The following is a 13209-nucleotide window of genomic DNA, read 5'->3' as shown; positions in this document are numbered from 1 at the left end:
ACCCGTAATCCCAGAAGTAAAGTACCGCGCCACGCCATGAACTCCGAGCGGAAAGAAACCATGGGAGGGAGTGACTGCACAGCCGTTCCGGTCGTGCGCGCTGTTGGAGCTGGTCCTCGGGCCACGGCGCTTCGATGGGGGCCTCTGGAGGGAAGCGAAGATACTCTCGGACGTAGGAAGGCATCCTGGGCGGGCTAATTTCATCGCCGTCATAGAGAGTTCGCCGTGGGCGACGCCTCATCATGGTCGGGCCGCTCGGACTTCGTCGCCGGTAAGTGTATGGTTCTATAGAGTTTGCCTTGGTCTCCGCAATTCGTAGCATCAACGGGATGGGAGTTTTCGCGTCCGTGTGGGGGTGGGGCTCTCGGTCAGCCATGTCCTCCGCCGTGTAGGTTGTGCGCCGCTGCTCTGGTGACCGGGTGTTGAAGGAGTGCTCTGCGACGTCGGATCTAGATGTAGGGCCAGGATTAAATCCAGGGGAGGGTGAGCAATTGGCCGTTAGATCGGTATCGTGGGGACTAGATCACACGTAGACTGAAGCTAACTTGGGGGATCGTGGGCCGTCGATCTCGGATCGTGCGGCCCGGGTTGAATACCGTTTCACCTAAAGACCCGATCTAATCCGTGCCCTCAGCTGTTGATCCAACGGCCTAGATTGAGTGATACCCCTTCGCCCTGGCTTTCTTTCTAAAGAGCCCCTCGATTTTGTTATAATAAACCCGCCGTCCTGTGCGGGGGGAATCCTGAGTCTTATGATCTTTTGCGAGATGGCCCCTGTTGTTTCTGATATTTATGCGCCCAGTCCAGAGAATAGAAAATCCAGTAAAAGTAATTAGAAAATGATTTTTAATGAGAAAATAAATGCTAGAAACTTGTATAATTCATAGAAAATTCATATTAAGTCCAAATTGATCAATTCCAGTTCCTATAATTTTGTAATATTATTGTTTATCATTTTATGTCACTGTTTTGACATGATAGTCATATTAAAATTTATCTCCTAATTAATCTTGTACCTGGCACATAAAACCTTTGGAAATTCATAACTTAAAATCTATAACTCCAAAATTAATAATTCTTGTTCATGTGATCTTATTTCAGTATGTAGAATATTAATATGTATTTCGCATATATGTTTGGTGTGATGTTAAATTTTGCCTATACACTGTTTGTTTGTATTGCTACGACTAGCGTGAGGCACGTGTCACCTGAAGATCATCCTGGTACCTGGAATCTCAAGTCCCAGGCAAGTTGTGCCCTTGATCACTTCTTTTTACCGAGCCATGTTCTGATTAATCATAATGATCTGCATAGGTTAATTTTGATGGGACCCAATAGGTTACCCTAGTTTGATTATCTTTATACCTTGTTACCACTGAACTTTTTGGGTAGTACTTGCTAGTGCTTTATGTGGTTTTGGGTATGAAGATACATTACTCATGATTATACTTTTGTTATCCGTTGTTATTTATCGTTCATGATAAGATCATTATGTTAATTGGAACATGGAGCGACCACCCGGGAAAACAGTGCTACCACAAGGGTATAATGGGACGCCCTTGGCTGATTAATTAGGAAAGCTAGTGGAGGACTACCTTACCCGAAAGGGGCAAGGGCAGTAGGGGAGTGGTCAGTGTAGGGAGACCCTCGGGAGGATTTTGCTGTGATGGCGGTCCTGCAAGGGAATTCCTGCATTGGAGCTTCCTATAAACTGTAGCGGGTTTTCTGAAGCTAGTGGAACTTTGTAAAGGCCTCGTAGTGTTACCCTGCCTATTAATTTATGGAACTTAAATTCAATTTGTCATATGCATTGCATCGCAGGTGATGTTGTTACTTCTGTTCTACTATTTAATTGGGTTGGTATTTACTTATACTTAGTAATTGCTAATAAAATTTTGACCAACTTTAAAAGCAATGCTCAGCTCTAACCATCCTCTTTGGTAAGCCTTACACTTCACGTGAGCTCCCACCTTTGGCGAGTTCATGCACATTATTCCCCACAACTTGTTGAGCGATGAACGTATGTGAGCTCACTCTTGCTGTCTCACACCCCCCCACAGGTCAAGAACAGGTACCACAGGATGAGGTGCTTGGAGGATGCTGCGATGTGTTCGTGAGAGGTCTAGGTCGTCGTCTCCCAGTCAACTTTGGGTTGCTGGACCGTTGTCTCCTTATAATGTAATTATTTATTTTGTATAGAACTCTTGTTATATATAAAGATGTGACATTCGATCCTGTGCCACTATACATCATATGTGTGAGACTTGGTCCCAGCATATCTGGTGTTTATGTTCGCGCCCGGGTCCTGGTGCCCCTAAAACCCGGGTGTGACAGTGGCGGCGCAGAGCCAAGGTGGAGGAGGGAGAGGAACTCACCGACGAGGACCATGTCATTGTCCGCCAGGGTCCCAAGGGCTGGCAAGGTGTTGTCGATCGCCTCCATCGCGTACTCCACCAAGATCAGACGCCCCTCTGGCGAGAGGATCATCGTGCGACTGTCATAGCGATGAGATGGGGTTTGCGTCCCCAGATCTAATTGTGAGAGTAAGAAGGGCGGGCGGAATCGCGGGCACAGCCGCACGTGGACAGATCTGGGAGGAGGATGGAGAGTGGAAGGAGGCGATCAACAACGGGGAAGGAAGGGTGGCGGCGCAGAGCCAAGGTGGAGGAGGGAGAGGAACCGCTGGAGTCCGATGGTGGGGTGGAGGAGAGGGAGGGGAGACCACCGGAGTTGAGCGCAGTGGAGGAAGCTGCGCAAGCCCGTGGCTGGAGCCGCCGGCGAGGATTAGGTCAAATGCGACAACACGGTCGGCCGCACGGTGGGATGCACGCTGGGACGGTGGGCTGCACGATGGGACGATGGGCCTTAGGTCCACACGAAAATCATTGGGCCGCACGAACCGCTGCCACAGGCGCGCTGGTATGCCATTTATTTGATTAGTGCCACATCGGCTAGTGAGAGTGACGGAACATGGCTTATAAGCGCAGCTATGTTTCTTATGTTGCACACTGAAAGAGATGGAACAGAACGGTGGGGGAGGCTGTAGTGGTTGCGACCTGTCTATGTACTGTTCATTTTGTTGCGCGGGACTGCATGATGCGTGCGGCCGTGGGGGTCCACATGCAGGAGAGGTGGAGGCAGAACAACCCTTGGCAGAACGCGTCCGGAGGCAGAACATGTCAGAGGCAGACTACTATTGCTTACTTAATAAGTAGTAGAGATTACGGGCCCTGGGCTTTCAATAACTAGAGGAAGCCCAGATCAAAGTATCAAACGGTGCAATCTGGTCAAGCCGGACCAGGTCCGGGCTGCTATAAAAATACCCCCACGCCGCTAGGGATTAGATTTTAGCGGCAGCGGCGGTTCCCTCGGGCGTGCGAGCGGCGACGATTTTAGGGGGCCAGTGTTTATGCATCATATTTGATGATATGTTTTATGCGTCATATTTAGGTGCCCGCCTCAGGAGCGCCGTCGCTTGTTTATGCCATCGATGATTATGTTTTATGCGTGCTACTTACACTATTTATGTATTTCAGTGATGATTTTTACGACGATGAATACAATTTTATGTTACCATAAAACTGTCCCTAATTCCTGTGGGGGCTGTTAGTTGAATCGATATTAGGTTTTTTTATCAATTATGCTACACAGTGTATGTATTAATGCGACTTTTTATATGAATTTATGCTCTGCGTGAACCATGTCATCCTATTTTTTTGCATGCGTCCAGTGAAACGAAAATATCATCCAAAAATTTCGCGCATGCAATGAAAACTCCAATGATCTGACATAATTTTTGGATCTACATAAAAATAGAAACCCATGGATGCGACTCCCATATTTTTCGGAACTGCCATAAAAATAGGATCGTGAATACAACCCACCAGAGATATCAACCTCTCACATTGGTTTGGTATTTAGGCTTATAACCGAGGGGTTTTATGCTCAAAACTTAATATTTTTAGGCTCAAACCTGGAGATGCGTCCACCAGTGAACCACATGCCATATTTTTTACGCAGTGTACAACATTGCATAAATACCTACACTGTGTAACATAATTTGTATAAGTATATATCATAAACTGGTTCTAACGAGTCTAGTTGCATGGCTGTTGGAGCGATTCTATATTTACGGAGGAAATAAAGCATTAAATACAATTTTTTTCCTTGCATGCCAATCTATTTCCTTTCATCGTACATTTTTGTCATCCTAATTTTGTGTGCATGTAGCAGGTAACAGAATTTGTACGCATTGTATAGAATTGTATAAATATCTACACCGTGTAGCATAATTAGTATCAGTATGTATCATAAACTGATCCTGACGAGCCTAGCTACATAGTTGTTGGAGCGATCCTATATTTATGGAGGAAATAAAGCATTAAATATGATTTTTATTTCCATACATGTCAATCTGTTTCCTTTCATCATACATTTTTGTCATCCTAATTTTGTGCATGTAGTATGTAACAAATTTTTACGTAGTGTACGGAACTGCATAAATATCTATATTGTGCAGCATAATTAGTATTAGTATATATTATAAATTGGTCCTGACAAGTCTAGCTGTATGTCTGTTGCAGCGATCTTATATTTATGGAGGAAATCAAACATTTAAAAATAGAAATCGTCACATATCTCTTTCCTAAATTTACGCGCATGCAGGTGTTTGACTCATGCATGCCTTCCTTTTTTGCATGCACAGACGTGTGGTGGGGGATGTGCCCGACAGCATGGCTTGGCGAGTGGGTGCAGTGGACGCGCCGGGCTGGACCAGATCGCAGGGGTGGTCGGCCTGGGCTTCCTCTAACTACAGGAAGCCCAGGGCTCCTAATATATATTAAAGCACCAATTTCGACGGTCATCCCACGTCATATTTTTACAAATAACCTCTTCTATTGTTTGAAATAGTCCATAAGACACATTCTCTTCACATCGATCGTATCTAATCCAATTCGTATATCCACGTCCGTCCTTAGCGAATCCACGCCCCACACGTCGCGCGAGCGTCTTAGTCACCCACACAATGACACAAACCCACGCGTGCCATGTCTTCCGTTCATAGCAAAGACCGGCATGGCAAGTGGGTCTACGCCAAATGTACCGCGACTGGAGCCCAACAACCCATGCACGCCGCTCCGTAGGGGACGGGGAAAATGGTTTCAGCAACCCCAAACATGTCGCGTCTTCCATGCATAGAAACGTGGGAAAAGCGGTTCAGCAGCTGCGGGGGTGGAGCCGTTTTACTCATCCTAATTTGCACACCAACCTGGCTACAAAAAGCTGTACTGAGACCCCTCAAGCGATAGCGGTGGTGGATATGCTCGCCGCCGATGGCCTGACGCTCTCCATCTACTCCAACTCGCCTACGTCCTCCAAGGTACACATGTACGTACGTCTGATTTTTTTGGCTCACTGACTCCACGAGCATCTTCATAGGCCTGTCCACCGAGTTCGTGTCGCGTTTGTGGGACCTAATGGAGACTGACGCTGTCGGGATGGAGGGCATCAACGGTTAGGCACGGGACACACGGAGGGCATCGGTGGCAAATCACCAACCTTAGGCATGATGACGGGCATTGGCGATAAGGCGCCAACATTCGACATGATGGAGGGCATTGGTGGCAGCGTCACTTTTGGCATGACGGCGGGTACTACAGCCAGCATAGGGGTCAATGCGGCGGTGTTCGGCACCACATGGATCTGTGGCACGTCGCCCACCATGGGAACCGTCAGTATGGCGAGCATTAGTGGAAGGGTGGCCACGAGCACGATCGCGCGACTTCAGCACAATAGGAATGCCCGGGACGACGACAGGAGCGATGGGGCACGGGAGCATGAGCAAGATGTTGCATGGAATGACACATAGTGCTGCCGTCGCCGATGAGCATGATGAGCGCCATCGTCACGAGCGCTGTGGCAGAGAAGAGAGACGAGGTGTCACAAGTCATTGCTAGTGGCTAGGAGAAGTGCTTCCTCAGGAGTGAGGAGCTACAAGGCCGTCACGTGCTTGCGAAGGGTCCTTGGCGAGCATTTTATTGTAGCTCCATTCGAAGCTGAGCGTGTACTGTTTCGCCAGAGCTAGGCCGGTTGAGAACGAAATAGAGATGGTTGGTGGCTTTTGATGCAAAGCATGGACGATAGATACGTAGTGGATGGTTGTTGTTCGAGGCCTTTGGATCATTAGCTCATATGTTGTAGCTGGATCGGAATTAACCACCCCTCGTGCATGATGCAAGACGATACTGGACACCGTTCAACTCATGTATGGCTCATGCATGCAGCATCATGAATCCCTGCATGGCCTCTGTTTGATAATTGTTGAGGCATGTTTTCTTCTCTATCAGATTATTGTGCAATAGCTAGAGACATCTTTATGGTTCTATCTGTCCATGAATTGTGTATTTAATGTGTGTGTCTAAGAGAAAATAAAAGGGCATAGGTTCAGTGGAAGATGTTGTGGGTCTTTGAAACTGGCAGTCATACTGTGTGTTTATATGGAGTCAATATCTTGAGTTATAAGTCATTAAGGCTATTAAACCATATATAGACCGTGGGAAGCCACCAAGCCCAATACGACACGAAGCCGTACATATATAGTAACACCCCGTTAGCTGACGGAGGACGAGCTATAGAGAGCTCTATAAAAATAGGGATTGAGTTCTTTTTCAACTCATATCTTTCTCGGTCTTTTGGCTAAAATAAAATGTAATGTTCATTCTTATTAATTTAATATATGCTCTATAGACAATATGCTCACTTTGATATTAAATTTATTTATTATTGGTACTTTTTAGAGAGGATCCATATGGTTTACTTCGCTCAACTATTGATTGTATTGCGGGTACGACCTTGCCCTTCCCAACCAATAAATACAATTCTGTACCGTCGCGACGCACGGGTATTATACTAGTAGAGACATATACTTCGCAAAGAGATTATCTCTTGTACTTTTTTCATATATCTTCCTAAATATCCTTTAAAAGACGTCATATTAAATGGGGTTGTACATGCTCTTAGTTACCACAGTCTAAACTTTAGTTACTAAAGTTTAGTCATTTTTAATCCTTAAACTAGTAAGAATCTGTTTGGATTTATGAAGCTAAAACAAAGTGACCAAAATAAGAGACTAAACTTTAGTAATGGTCTGTTTAGATGAAGTGACTAAATTAGTTAGTAATAACATTATTGTTGTTTACAAAGACAAAATTGCCCCTCTCCCACCAATTATTGTACTCATCCCCGCCAAAGCTAGTATAAATGTTTGTCAACGTCTCCTTTTGATTTTTTTATTCATGAAAAAGTATGTATTACAAAAAAGTTCAATACAACATTACAAATCATGAAATCTATTGCCTACTACTCAACCCATCTGCTATACAATCTCTAAATTGATACATATCCATGTCTTGGTGATGGTGTCGGGTTTTAGTTCCATTTGCTTGAAAAGCCAATGCACCTTCATCGACTACCAGAATGTAGTTTTCATCAACACCGCACAAATCAAAGTCATTATCGGTTGTAGCACTCTATCTAATAAAATTATGCATAGCCATGCACATGATAATTATCTTCCTTTGCTTCCGCATTGGATAATTTGGTAAATTTAACAAAATCCTCCAATTGTTTTTTAACACTCCAAAAGACTGCTCGATAACATTTCAAAGTGAGGAGTGTGCATAATGAATAAATCTTTTTAACCTCTTGGCATTAGATTTTGTTGGAACTCTAGGAGATGATACTTTGTACTCCTATATGGAGGAAGGTAACCCTACCTATTCAGGTACCCCCGTCCACTAAATAAAACTTCCCCGCACATCCAATGTATCAAGATTTGAATTCAATTCTAGTTGTTCGAAATACATGTCGCGTCCTGTTTATAGAAGAAATCCTCATCTTGTGGTGGGTGTGGAAATTTGTAGTCATATTTGTCAACAACATCCTCGAACACCCTAACATCATGTACCAAGTCAAGCCATCCTACAACAACAAATGTAAACCTCATATCAAAGTCACATGGCCAACACATTCTTGCTAGTGTAGCCCTTTCTCCATGTATGTTGTACAGCTTGATTTGATTGAACTACAACATGTATATGTGTATCATATATTGCTCCTTCGCAATTATCAAAATAGGGTAGATTGCAACCTTAGATGCACTATGCTAAACTCAGGATCAGTGGCCTAATAATATCAGCTGCAGCTTGTTAATTCTACTAAAAAATTTATCAAACTTCCTACAACAAGTTTCCTTTGACCTGTACAAATGATCCTCTGTATGTCTCATACCTTGGAGACAACCACACATCCATAAAAAAGACCTAAAGCTTTCACTGATGACATCTTATGAGTCGATGTTAACCATGTATGACTAAATTAGCACATTGTGCAATTGATCAAACACATACCTATGCATCCCAAAGTTCTATTAGCAAAATGTCATATTTCCTAATGGCCTCATCACCCATTGACAAACTAGATTCTATAGGAATTCTATAACCTGTGTCGTTCCAATATGTTTCATAATGGTACATACCAAAAGAGGCAGCGACAATATCTATGATCATTTTTTCTTGCAAGAATGCATCACATAATGTTGTATTCAGTCTGTTTGATGTGCCTCTTATTATGTTGGGTACCTGGGAACAGGGTACCCAAAGAAGGCCCTAAGACTTCCCAAAAAACCGCACGCCTGTTAAGCGGTTCGGTGGGAAGGCCCAAAAGGCCACCTGAGGATGGCCCACCAAGTCGGTCGACCCATCGAACAAGTGTCCGCCGAGCAACCCAGCGAGGCGGGGCTGCCAACCAACCTACTCCCCGAGCAACCCAACGAGGCGGGGCTACCGACCAACCTGCCCACCGAATAATCTAGCAAGGCGAGGATGCCGACCAACTGGTCCTCTAAGAAACCCAACAAGATGACAGCCGACTCATAGGAAGAGCCAACCTGGTACAGTCTAGCCACGTCGACACGACATGACATCGTCGAGCCATGCCCGGACTGTGGAAGCGGTACCGAGGGGTTCCTGTTAAACATGACGATGGATACGTATCCCTGCTGACTCGTGGGACCGGACAACCCCGACCGTAGAAACCTCAGCATCAGTGTCTCTACAGTGACCCATACACCAAAGGGGATGGGGCAATACTGAAAGTAGCCTAGAGGGGGAGGGTGAATAGGCTAAACCTAAAATTTATCACCACAAACTTCGAGATAATGTTAAATCTACACTTCAACTGGTGCAGGCCTGTTCAACTGCTATAAAGGCAAGTTGAACTACTCTGAACCAGTCCAACTGCTAGCATAATTCTAGACTATGAATTACACGGAAAATGGAAGTTGGATCTCTTATAGTGAAAACGCGAAAGATAAGCTAAGTGTGGATAGTGAAAATATGGGAGTTAATACACCACAATATCCACACGACGGATAAACCTATATGTCTATATTGCCAAATAAAATCACAGTCACAGATCAAGCAAGAACACAAGACTCAAGATTTTATCTCGAGGTTCAACCACACCACAAAGGTGCCGTACTCCCCATTGAGGAGCCCACAAAGGGCCAGGTCTTTTTCAACCATAATCATCCACAACCCGACCACCAAGGTCAAGGGATTCTTTTCTCAAACTTGCTCACAAGAGCGGGGAATACAAACTTCTTGGGGTTGTCCACAAATTTGGAGACTCCCAAGCAACCTCAACCCGTCTTGAAACCCTAGCGTTTCAAGAACAACAATAACGCACAAGAGGTGTTTGCAATAAGCTCAAGAGATGAGAGTGAGAGAGGAGAGGAAAAACTAAATCCGAGAGCATAAACACAAACCTCACACCAAAGGGGCTCCTCCTTCAATCGATTTGAATCGAGAGCTAGTTTGGGTGTGAGAGGAAGAAGAAGTGTGCCTTTGTCTCAAGTTAGGTGTGCAATGAATGTGTGGGCGACCAATATGAGGAGAGAGATGTGGGAGGCTATATATATACTCTCCTAAAAAAGAGCCATTGGGTTGGATTTTTCGGGGGAGGACCGGTTCAACCGCCCCTGTCTGGCTATCAGCCTGTCTGCTAGTCTGACTGGCAGACTGTTGGACAGTCTAGTCAAATTGACCTGACACCAGCTGAACCAGCCCTAGGGGGCGGTTCAACTGCCCTGGTCTAACTGGCAGACTACATGTCAGACTGGGAAGATGTCCTAGAGACCAGTTGAACTGCCCCTAGGGACCAGTTCAAATGGTTTTGACGAGAAAGTTTAGGAGAGAAAACCCCAGTTCAACTGGCCCGGAGGCAAGTTCAACTGGTTTTTGGTCAGAGAGGTCCACAGTTGCGGTTGAAGTTCAACTCAGCTGAAAAAGCTCAACTCAGTTGAAGAAGTTCAACTCAGCTGAAAAAGCTCAACTGCTTTTCAACAGAAACATTCTCTGTTTCTCAATCCTAACAACAGTCATACATAGAGTGTCCAAGGGATTTTGGTTTTTGAAATAGCTTTTGAATTTGGAGGCTTGAGCTATAGCAAACACCATTACCTGTGCGAAAACTACTAAGGAAGAAATAGGTCCCACGACTCAAGATATACATAAAATTTTATACGTTCGTCGCATGGAGTCTTTTCAAGGCACCACTCATGTGTTTGCTTTGTCCTTGAAACTTTCCATTTGAATTCTCAAAAAAAGTTGTAACTCCTTTAATTTCTGTAGATTCTGAGCATACACTTAGGAGCAAACTTGTTAGTACCCTTATTTGTTTTGTCATTAAATCACCAAAACCCTCAGTTAGGGTTGATTGCACTTTCATTCTCCCCCTTTTTGGTGATTGATGCCAAAACATATAAGGTCGAACATATAAATATTTGAAATAGTAAAATTCTTTTAGATAATTGTATATAGATGGCTCTCCCTAAATGTGTGCATAAAATTTTGAATTAGCGTGTTGACTTAACATGTCAAGCTAGCAACACATTTGGAGAAGGTGACCAAGTCCATACTAAATACAATTATCCGAGGGGTGCAAGAGTATCATATATATATAAAACGAGATGCATATGACTACTTGACTAATCTCATCATACATCATGTAGCAAGACAAGTAGCATATGATCATACAATGATTTTAACAAATGAGAGTAAAAACAAATGTTGATGGCCAGATGACCATCACACCCCATAGTTAAAATATTTAGAACATACCAAGTGTTTATTACATCAAGATTACATAAATGAAAGATACAAGCCATAAAGTGGCCAGGCAATAAAAAAACTACCAGACCGTGCTTCCTGCTTCAAACTAACTACCCTTACACCCTCAGATCTTCTCCCCATTTTTGGCAGCAAGTACCAAAAACAGAGAGAGGTACAAGACTCAATAATCCCTAGGGTCAATACCACCATAGTGACTCGAAGGAGGAGGATATGGAGGATAGGGAGGATAGCATAAAAAGAAGGTATGCATCAACTCTTCCTCATATGTCAAGTCCCGTGGAGGCTCGTTAGATGGAGGAAAAGCTAACGAAGATGAAGGACCCTGGAACGGAGGAGGAGGTGGGTGACCAGAGCCTGAAGGCTAGGGTCACCAGGAATAGGTTCAGGGGAGACAGTAGATGCAGACTTGAAGAAGGAGTCATCAAACTCAGCTTCATCTTCAGGAGTAATGAATGGCACACCATACTCCTATTGGTGCCATTCATTAAGAGTCTCGGGATAGGCAGGAATCGGAGGCGGACGAGGGCACTATTGTGATACCCGGTTTGCAAAGAAGAGAAGTTGGGGGTTGTTCTTTTAGTTTTTTTCTTCCTCATCCAGTTGTTGTTTTGGGGATTTGGAATTTGTGGAAAACATTCACAATTATGGCAGTAGAATTTATTTGGTTTGGCGCTGGCGATGGGGTCGGGAGCTGTCGCGTGGGCTAGTTGGGCCGCGGTTGGAGATTCGGCCCATTATTCCTCCCAAACCCTAGCCGCCCTCCCTCCTAACCCCCTTCCCCTTTGTGCAGCCGCCCCCACTTCCCCCCACACCTTGGCCGCCGCCCCCCTCCCATCTCCTCCTCTCTCAATCCTTGCAGCCACACCACCATACCCTAGCCCCCCCCCCAATCTCCTCCTCCCAAGGTGCCAATCCTTGCCGCTCGGATCATCGTCACGTGGTGCGAATCTTCAATCGTTTTGGTGGAGGGAAGAAGGGAGGAAGGAAAGGGGGAGAATCCAAGGTGATTTTTGTGTTCATCCCTTGTTCATTTGCGCTGCAATTCAATTGATTAGAGGTTGCGTTTGCGATTGGGTAGAGGGGGCTGTCCAGAATTTTAGGTGGTGGATGAACAGCAGTAGTTCTAGCAGTTTCTGGTTGTTTTTCGTGAGAAATTAATGGAAATCAGTTGGGGGATCATGTAGAACTTTGTCTTACCTTTCCAACAAGTATTTATGCGCTCAATTTGGAGTTATAAATTGAAAGTTATCACCGTTTGAATCCGGGTATGTGGATGTCCAAAAAACAGATTTTCAGGGGGATGAACAGCAGCAGTATTAGCAGTTTCTGGGGATTTTTCGGGAGTAATTAGTGTTAATCAGTATAAGAATCATGAAGGGCTCTTTCTTATCTTTCCAACAAGTACTTATGCGCTTGATTCGGAATTATATTTTAAAAGTTATCGCTGTTTGAATCCGAGTATGTCGCTGCCCAAAACAGGAAAAACAGATTGCAGGGTTTATTTTGTGGACCGTTTAGGGGTAATTAGATGTTAGAATTTAATCATAAATTGTATACAAAACTTGTGGGGAATTTTATGTAGTTGTCTCTGGAGTTTTTGTTAGACACCACTGCTGTCTTAATTTTAAAGTTATGGAATTGTTAAGCAGCGCCGCTGCAGTTTGGTTGGTGTGGGGAGAATTGTTACCCGCGGCGGGGTTTGAGATTGCGCGTAGGTGCGGCGTTGTTTTGAGGCTTTTTATGTGAATTTGGTGCACTAAGTTGGGTGTCAAAAACAGGTGGTGGACTTCGGATCGTTCTTAGGGATTTGCCCAAACTTCCGGTGAAGGCAAGTAAAACTGTGATGGTTATTCCGTCTGTCAGATGAGGAATCTTATACTTGATTATGTTGTGCTATTGTGTTCATATTCATATTTTTTTTGAGTACCATCATTTGAAATGTTCATGTTTCATGGATTTCATATGTTGAGTTTGAGGTTTGATTATGTTACTCAAGTGGTTATTATGTGGAATGGGT

This window comes from Zea mays, chromosome 7 (genome assembly GCF_902167145.1).
Source record: "Zea mays cultivar B73 chromosome 7, Zm-B73-REFERENCE-NAM-5.0, whole genome shotgun sequence".
Taxonomy (NCBI): domain Eukaryota; kingdom Viridiplantae; phylum Streptophyta; class Magnoliopsida; order Poales; family Poaceae; genus Zea; species Zea mays.
The sequence above is the reverse complement of the archived record's forward strand: the minus strand, read 5'-3'. Positions refer to the sequence as shown.